Source organism: Python bivittatus, unplaced genomic scaffold, assembly GCF_059951505.1.
Source record: "Python bivittatus isolate LINGU-HERP-01145 unplaced genomic scaffold, Pbiv_v1 ctg000320_np1212, whole genome shotgun sequence".
NCBI classification, from domain to species: Eukaryota; Metazoa; Chordata; class Lepidosauria; order Squamata; family Pythonidae; genus Python; species Python bivittatus.
This window is the reverse complement of record NW_028277052.1, coordinates 6,046,668-6,055,790: the sequence shown is the minus strand read 5'-3', so window position 1 is coordinate 6,055,790 and position 9,123 is coordinate 6,046,668. Positions and strand designations below refer to the sequence as shown.

Genomic DNA, 9,123 nt, shown 5'->3' with positions numbered 1-9,123 from the left:
AAGGAAGAAATGTTAATTAAAATAGAATAAATACATTAAAATACATTACAAGAAGACTTCCTATATAAATAATAAATATATTCCAAGAAATTGACATTAACTAGGAATTATTAGACTCAGGGAGTGTCTTCAAGGCACCAGCCACCCCAGAGTTAGTTGTATCCCTTCTCCTTCCACGCAAGTTGGTAGAGCCAGGTCTTCACCCCTTTGTAGAAGGCCGGGAGAGTGGGGGTCCCACCTCACCTCTGGGGGAAGAACGTTCCATAGGGCAGGGGCAACAGCACAGAAGGGTCTCCTCCTGGGTCCTGCCAGGTGACATTCTTTTGTAGATGGGATCCATAGCATACCTTCTCTACCTCATCGGGTGAGATGGGTCAACATATTATGAAGGCAGATGCCAGGAACTGGAGGGAAGAGGGATGCTCACGCAGGCTAAAATGGCCAACAGAAGTTGGCAGATCCCACCTCAGCAACCATACTGTTCATGAAATCTGCTACATCATAACCACTGCAAGACTGTATTGTAGAAGAGGAAAAAACACTAGCACTGAAACAGCTAAAGCATTCTGTGGACAGAAGATGAGACAAAGGCAATGAGAAGAGGGCATAACATTAAAAAAAAAAAAATCCTGGGCATGTTTATGCTTAGTTGAGAGGTTGTGGGGATGAACCTCTTATCAAGCCAAAGAGCTCAGAACAAAGTCCTTTCAATTGCAAAATAGAACGAGCTGAAATTTGCAACAAAGAAAACAGTGCAATTTATCAGCTTCCTTCAATTATTATGCAGTTAGATTTCAGCTCTAAGTCTTCCATTCATATCAAGCATGATATTTTTTCAATTTGCTTTCTTATTTTTCCCACCCCAATCCAAAGCTAGATAACAAATGAAGAAAGTTATACCAAACTCCCACATCAGATTCAAGTTCCCCGTGGTTTGCCCATGTAATACTACCATGATCAGTAAATGCTGGGCCCCAAAGTCTTGTCTTAAGACTTGAAAGCCATTTTCAGCCAAAATTCTCTGTAAGAAAATCCTTACGAGTGAAAAACAGCCAGCCACAAAGGTTAAAAAGGAGGAACAAATGTAGCCAGGAATAGAATTCTGGTTTGGGGAATTTATAAGTTATATTTAGAAAATAATACAGTAGAACATGATAAACCAACGTGGTTAAATATTTACATAGAATCTCTATATTAATAGACCCACCCCTCCCTAAAAGGAATCAGACAAAGACATCAAGTTAACTGAATTTGTGGAAGCAAGTTAGTAAATAATGAACATGTATACAGAAAAATGTTATTATATACATTTACTCAGGAATAGAAGATAGTCAGGGAGTGGCAAATATTTAACATCATCACTGAAACAAATTGCAGAGAAATCATTCTTCATCTTGGATATATTCTGTTTCTGTCTCTCCCTCTCTTTTCTCCAGCATCCATGACAGACTTTGAAGGGTCAAGGTGATCAATCACTTAGGTTTATTCCAAACTGGGTTAGCAATTGGAGGTGACTGGTATTATTTCATAGGTTATAAAGAAACAGCAAACACTATTGAGAGAGAAAATGTCTTTCAGCAAATGTCAGTTTCACCAAAGTCTAAGAAAGTGACAGTTTTCAACACTGCCTTAAGCAATGTGGTTTGCTTTAAGCTGAACGTGGTGCATAAACCCAGCCCATAGCTTGTAAACCATAGTTTACAGCTCAGCATGTTGTGGAAACCTAGCCAATCATAGTTTATTCAAGATTAAAACGGAGCTTAATGTGATGTAGGAAGTAAACTAATGACTGGTTCTACCATTGTTGCGGGAAGCAGCTTACATGACTGAACCAGTTCCAAATTACCAACCTGCACTCAGATACTATAAAGACCAGGTCAATGTGCTCAAATAGACATCCAGGTATCTCTATCCAGGAATACTTTTATTTGCAGTCTTCTCCTTCTGACCAAATGGCTCTCTTCCCTTTGTCTTTTGGCCATCATTTGGTGAAAAATACTTGCCATTCTTCATGCGACAGAGATCAGCTCTGAAGGAAAACCCTGGAATGGAAGAGGGAAGTTGTCGGCAATCCAAAACACAAGTAAGTGCTTAGTCTTCTTGCAACCCTATAAAATGTGCCATCTCCTAAAGCAGGGTTCCTCAACCTTGTCCACTTGAAGATGTGTGGACTTCAACTCCCAGAATTCCCCAGCCAGCATGGCTGGCTGGGGAATTCTGGGAGTTGAAGTCCACGCATCTTCAAGCGGTCAAGGTTGAGGAACACTGTCCTAAAGCACACACTGCCAACCATATGCATTTTTTCCCTCCCTGAGCTGTATAACCAATTTTACGGGCATAGTGCAGTGATGGCTGGTGAAATTTGAAGTTGATGGCAGAGTATTCAGACCATTACAGATTATAAGACTACTCAGACATCATGCGAGGAGAATATAGATTTTCTTAATGAACTTAATAGGTTTTTTGGTAGGTTTGAAGCATTGAACAATACTCCTGCAGGAAGGCTGTATCTCATCCTGACGAGCAGGCACCTACCCTTGATATAGCTGATGTTCGGAGGACCCTGAGGAAAATTAATATTCAGAAAGCAGCAGGCCCAGATAATTTCCCAGGACGGGTACTGAGAGACTGTGCTGAACAGCTGACCAGCATCCTCATGGACATATTCAATATTTCCTTGCACCAGGCTGTGGTCCCGGTAGGCTTTAAGACCATGACTATTATACCTGTGCCTAAAAAATCTACGATCATGTGTCTCAGTGATTACCATCCGATGGCACTCACTCCCATTGTGATGAAATGTACTGAGAGGTTGATGAAGGATTACACTGTTTCCAGACTCCCTCCTTTGTTTGGTCCACTTCAGTTTGTTATCGGCGGAATCGCTCTGTAGAGGATGCAATCTCTTCTGTGCTTCATTCAAGTCTGGTGCATCTTAAGGAGAAGAAGAGTTATGTGCCATTGCTGTTTGTAGATTTCAGCTCAGCATTCAATATGATTGTTTCCCAGCATTTGGTGGACAAACTGGGTTCTCTGGGTTACAGTACTCCTTTGTGTAATTGGCTACTTGACTTCCTTACTAAGAGGTCTCAGTTGGTGAGAGTTGGAAATAATATCTCTAGCTCTATCTCTCTGAGCACCGGCTCCCCACAGGGCTGGGTCCTGACCCCACTGTTGTTCACCCCGACGACCCACGACTGTGGTGCCAGGTTCACCACCAATTCCGTTGTGAAATATGTGGATGATACAACAGTGGTGGGTCTTATCAGGGATGACAATGAGTGGGCTTACAGGGAGAAGCCGAAGGGCTTGGTGGAGTGGTGTAGTAAAAACAGCTTGGTCCTAAATGTGGAAAAAACAAAGGAGATGATTATAGATTTCAGGAAGAGCCGGTGTAGTCACACACCACTTTTTATTAATAACATAGCTGTGGAGCCAGTCAGTAGCATTAGATTCCTAGGGGTGCAGTTAATGAATAGTCTGACCTGGTCCCTTAACATCACATTTTTGGTAAAATGAGCACAGCAACATTTGCATTTTTTGTGCCAGATGAGGAAAGCACATCTCCCAACTTCCATTCTCCTTACTTTCTATAGAGGCACTATAGAGAGTCTTCTCACTAATTGTATTTCCATCTGTGTTGGAGGCTGTAGTGCCTCAGACAGAAAGTCTGTGCAGAGGGTAGCAAGGGCAGCAGAGAAGATAATTGGGATCTCTCTGCCTCCCATCCAAGACCTAGCACATGCACGTTGCCTGTCTAGAGCTCGAAAGATCGTCAGTGATGTCTCCCATCCTCATCAAGGCCTGTTTTCTTTGTTACCCTCTGGGAAGAGGTTCCGCTGTATCCGATGTAGAACAGCCAGATTGGGAAATAGCTTTGTCCCCCAGCTATTAGATTCTTGAATGTTTAATAAGTTAATGTCAAATGTGTATGGAATGTATATTTTATAGTAATTATGGTATCTTGATTGTCTTTTAGTGTCTGATTGTAATTGTGAGCCAACTGCAACCGAATTTCATTTTATTATGCACTTGGTGTATAGTGGAATGACAATAAAGTTATTATTCAAGTTATTCAATGCAATCTGGCTGTTTTTCATACCACTATAACACACATACTTTCTGTGGCAATTCGCACACCTTTGGACAATGAGAAGCTCTTAAAGATTCAAAGGCTAACAGTGTAACATCTATATGAATGGAGGACATATCCAACTGCTATAATCTGAGTCCATTGCCCCAACTCACCTATTTTTACAGTGCTTTTATTATGGTTCATGAAATCGTAACTGTGAAGTACTTCTAATGCCCAGAAATGTAAAGGAGATACTGTTTTCAATATTGAACACCAGTTCCCATAGTTCTCAAAGATACACTACACACAAATATAAAAATGTAGACACATCATTAAACACAATTTTGCCTTTCTGCAGTCATATTTTGAAGATGTGTGCTCTGCCTCAGCCTCCAACCTCCCCTTACTGCTGTCCCTAAACCTCACAGCAGATCAATCTTCATTTATAAAGAAAGGTTGCCCAGCATTCTTCTAATGGGCAAACATTTCTACTGTCTTTTTATTAAAATCATTCATGTGCTGTATCATTTGTTTTTCCAGTGACAACATTCCCAAGGCTATAAATTCTATTTTTGTTTATTCTATTTTGTTATCTGTTCCTTAATGGCATTTATTGCAACAATGAGCACACAGCAGAGAAGTTCATTTTGAATTGTTGTGGCTGCTCAGTTGCCATTTTCAAATGTTCTTCCATGAAATTCACCTAGATTCGAGGATGTCTCTGGTTTATCATGCCCCTTAAAGCAAGTTTGAGAATGCCACAGAATTTTATCCACTCAACTGTCAAATACATGGCAATTCTTTCCAACCTCTTGGACTTCAGTTTGGTAAACCTAGTTAATCTGCTGTGAATATTCAGTTGTCCCCCAAACTTTCAGTTGTATTGCAGTGTCTGTGTGGTTTGTACTCTGCTTATCTTCTCCTTTGCATTCAGATGCTTCAAGCTGGCCACCCCTGCAGTGTCCACCAGGAAGAGGAGAGGAGAGGAGAGGAGAGGAGAGGAGAGGAGAGGAGAGGAGAGGAGAGGAGAGGAGAGGAGAGGAGCAAGGGGCAAGGGGCAAGGGGCAAGGGGCAAGGGGCAAGGGAAGGCCAAAGGGGCATTTTTAATAGGGCCACTTTGCTTTTGAGCACCATACATTTGTGCATCTTACAGGTCTATCCAGTACTTTTTTTGTGAGGTGTACAGATAAGGCTCATGACACCCCAATAACGTGACATGCAGCTTTTTCTGGTAGATCATTCTTGCAAAAGGACTGAGCTGGGGTTGATGTATCATCGCTCTTCCCTCCCTTAAGAAAACACACCTATTTTTACTCCATTGCTACCTAGATTAATAACACAGATGCCTCTGGAGGTGATCTCACTTACAGGACTGGATTAGGCTTCCTGTTATAACAGCCAGATGGGTCCTTCCCCTGGGTTAATACTGGGAGTGGGAAATCCGGGAGAAATAGCTTCAGCAGAGGTTTTCAACTTTTAACTGGAACACAGATGAAAGGAAAAGCGCTGGTCAAAGACCCTCCTTTTCTTCAAGAAAGGGGGAGAGAATCATCTGGGCTTCCAAACATGTGTTTCTTCCCAATACTCCTTCAGTGTTCACAAGGGAAAGGTGACCAGGCAGAGGGATCTGAAAGAGCATCAAAAGAGCCAGCCCTGCCCCCCAGTACTTTCTGCCATTGTGTTTTATGTCATTGCCTGGACATTCGTTTGTTCCAAATTGACACTGATGGCACATTTGCCAACTCATCAGTGTCGATGGAACTGTTCTGCCCAAAGGGGGCCCAAGACGATAGAGATGCCAATTTGTATTATATTGTACTGAGAAGATGGAGCAAGGAATCCATGCCATGTGGTTGGTAATCTGATGGTCCTTTCCTCTGCCAGCAAGATCCCAGATTCAGGTTCAGAATTCAGAGCAGAGAGAAGCAAAGGAAAAACCTAACTGAACTAGGATTTAGTAGTCAGCAGTGATTAAGATCATACAGAAGTCTTTGTTTAATTAATTTAATACAAATGTTCCTCTTTTATCTCCATTTTATTTGCTGGCTAAAGGCTGTAATAAAATTGATATATCTAGCTACCTACATTTAATTAATTTTTTTTCCTTGAGAAGGCCTGGCTTCATTTGGTCCTAAATAGAAACTTCCACTGATCTATTTCTTACGTACCTGGATTTGGTTTCCACTGAGAAGAGATCACTGGAGTCCTCCTGATCTTTTCAAATATCTGAGTTTATTTATTATCTCTCTAGATTGCCATGTAACCCCAATTATTTACAAGTATACAGAATGAGCACCTCACTAAACTGTTATTTAGATAAGAACACCCACACAGTCTTTCTCTGCCTATAGGCTAACCTTTCTTAGAGTATATATTTTGTAATTATTACCTTTTCTATGCATTTCTCTGGCTTCTAGGTTGGCAGCTGGGTGATCAGTTAATGATTTTCAAGTAGCCAGTTTTGCCCAGGTGCTCCAGCTATGTTTAAACTGGCTGAAAGCAAGCAGTAACCCTTAGTCAACCTTCACTGATTTCAAAAAGCTAAGCAGTGGCTGCTTTGTTTAATACTTGGATGGTTGGCCATTAAGAAAGCAAAGAGTTGTAGGCTGGAGTAAAAAGTCCCCAAAAAAACATCTGGAAGAAGACAATGGGAAATGAGTTCCATGTTGTTGCCAAGAAAACCACCCAGACGTGTCCATAAAGTCATGTGGTCAAGCTCATCTCAGATATTTCCTTCACTTTGATTTAAAATCATTTTCACTGGCAACTCAGTTAAAAGTTGCTTCTCTGACAACATGAAGCTCCAAAACAAAAATAGAAGCACTAAATAGCAAAAGGATGCAAGTAAGTTTAGATTCACTCCCCACCCCTCAAAATGCCAATTAAGCTTTTCTTCTTCTTTCTTTCTTTAAGCAGCATATGGGTTAGGTAAATTTTAGTTCAGTAACCTATAGCAGCCTGTGCAACAGAGAGAAGGCTGGTTAAAAATAGCATTTTAAAAAACCGCAAGACTGTGTCTCTTTCAATCTGGAAGAGAAGGCAAAATGAGTTGAATATGAAACTTTTTCAGGAAACAAGTTGCATACCTCCTTTGCACTCTAATAAATGAAAATTCCTATTGACATTATGACAGGCAGCTGGGAGATGGCATTTCTCACAGCAACAGTACAAGAATGTAAGGATTTACAAAGTTGTGCAATAACTGGATGAACTACTTGGTCGAAAGCCTCCATAATTTTAGAACCTCTGCAGGCCTACCATGTTTGTCTTTTTTTTAATATTGTTTCCTACAAGAGGTTGGCAACCATCAGTGCTATTTGTTCTCCTTAAGTTACTGTCCAAAGCAAGGACATCGTATTTGGGGCAAATCATGCACAGAGATTTTTCAGCCAGGATATGCAACATTTTCCAGGGCCACATTTCTCTTAATTTTTTCCTTGTTAGTTAATTGAAATAATTGATTTTTCTTCTATTATGTGTTCTACATATTCTAATTTCCTTCTCTTGATAGCATTCATGATTTTCCATTCTTTGGAGGGCAGTGGGATAAAAGATGAAAACTGACCTTTGGGATTTTGGGGGTGGAAGGTAAGTGCTTTGCTGTTGAGTGACAAACTAACCACTGTGCACACGTGCTGCTTGTAGTGTATGGGAACAGTTGGGATAATTGTGGTTGCAATCCTTCACTTCCTTATTTAGCAAAGCATTTATGTGTGAGTAGAAGCAATGCCATAAGGATGCTTAAGGTCCAGAAGAAAAGGCAATCTTTATTATGGAAGTTACATGTCATGATTGAAAGCTTTCATCTGGGAGCTTTCTGTCCTCAGGGAGGATAAATGGAGATGGAAGAAGAAATGTTATATACTTTCTTTCTTTAGGAAGCAGGCTGATAGGAAGGGTCTAAGAGTATCAGTCTTGTTCCTACAATTCCTTTTACCCAGGCAGTCACTAACCCAGTTAAATCTTATGGTGGTTTTGACACAGTCACACTAACTGGGTCAAAAGTCACCATTTAGGAAATACAGTCTCCATCTACTTTCAGGAAGTTTATGTAGTTCAGGAAGTTTGTGAAGCTAATTTCAAATAAGCAGAACAGAGCCACTGTGTAGAAGTCTATCTAGCATTATGAGGAGAAAAGGAGAACTTTGTTCTCTCCATTACAGTGTAGTTTTACCTTATCATCAACTAAGGCGCAGAAGGTATGATTTAGCTTCCCATAACCTAATTTCCAAATTAAGGGGGAGTAAAGGTGGAATTATTTTGTTAGCTAACTGGGGAGGCATTTTCCCCATCTCCCCCTACCTGCCCTGCCTTCAGACCACAACAATGGCTATTCCATTGGAACAAAATGGCACAGCTCAAACAACAGGATCCTTGATGCCTCTGGTCAGAAAAGCAAGTACAGCAGCTAGAATTTGTGCCGGGGCACTAGACAATTTCTTCAACTGGAGCAGATTATTCATTCAGGCAAATAGAAGCGCCATCAGCCCAAGCTCAGCTGATCTCAGCTCCAAAATATTTTGAAAGACCTGTCAAGTTCCAGTAGAGTATGTGAGCTGAGGCACAACAGGGAAGAGCTGATTTAACTTCTTTCCAAGAGACCTTGGGCTGAAGAAGACCTAGAAAAGGAAGAAGGACACCTGAGCCATTTGCCCAACCCAAATAATTCAGCGAAGGTGGTAGAGATTGACAGTCAAAGACAGAAGTGAGTTGAAAGGGTACTTTACTTCTATGGCAATAAAGTCCAGAATAAGAAGTCCATTGCTTTTTTTTTTTTCCAGAAGGTGAAGCCAGTGCAGAAAGCACTGATTTGCTAACATAATGGCTGCGCCCAAGTATTTTTCCTGCATTTTTTCCCAAACAATCTCATTCAGTTGGATGGACATAGGAGAAGAAAAGTCTAATTAAATGTTCGTGGGTTGGATGATGCCTTTTGCTTTCGTGCAGGCAGCTAATCTCTCTAACAAGCTGCAGCCTTCCACATTTCAATTCTATTCCTAGTATGGGCATGGGTAGGCTGGTTCAATGGTCAGCACAAGGGGTGGCTC

General features: G+C 41.0%; 1 long non-coding RNA gene across 2 annotated transcripts in view; it reads right to left on the bottom strand.

The window, feature by feature from the left end:
* Positions 1-1,088: 1,088 nt before the first annotated feature.
* Positions 1,089-9,123, bottom strand: part of LOC112541305 (uncharacterized) — a 29,185-nt gene continuing 21,150 nt past the window's right edge. For both annotated transcript variants that reach the window (XR_015795860.1, XR_015795861.1), the window contains 3 exons: positions 5,444-5,555; positions 2,785-2,934; positions 1,089-2,042 (listed from right to left, as the gene is read on the bottom strand). This is a non-coding gene — a long non-coding RNA (uncharacterized LOC112541305). The remainder of the gene's footprint in view (positions 2,043-2,784; positions 2,935-5,443; positions 5,556-9,123) is intronic.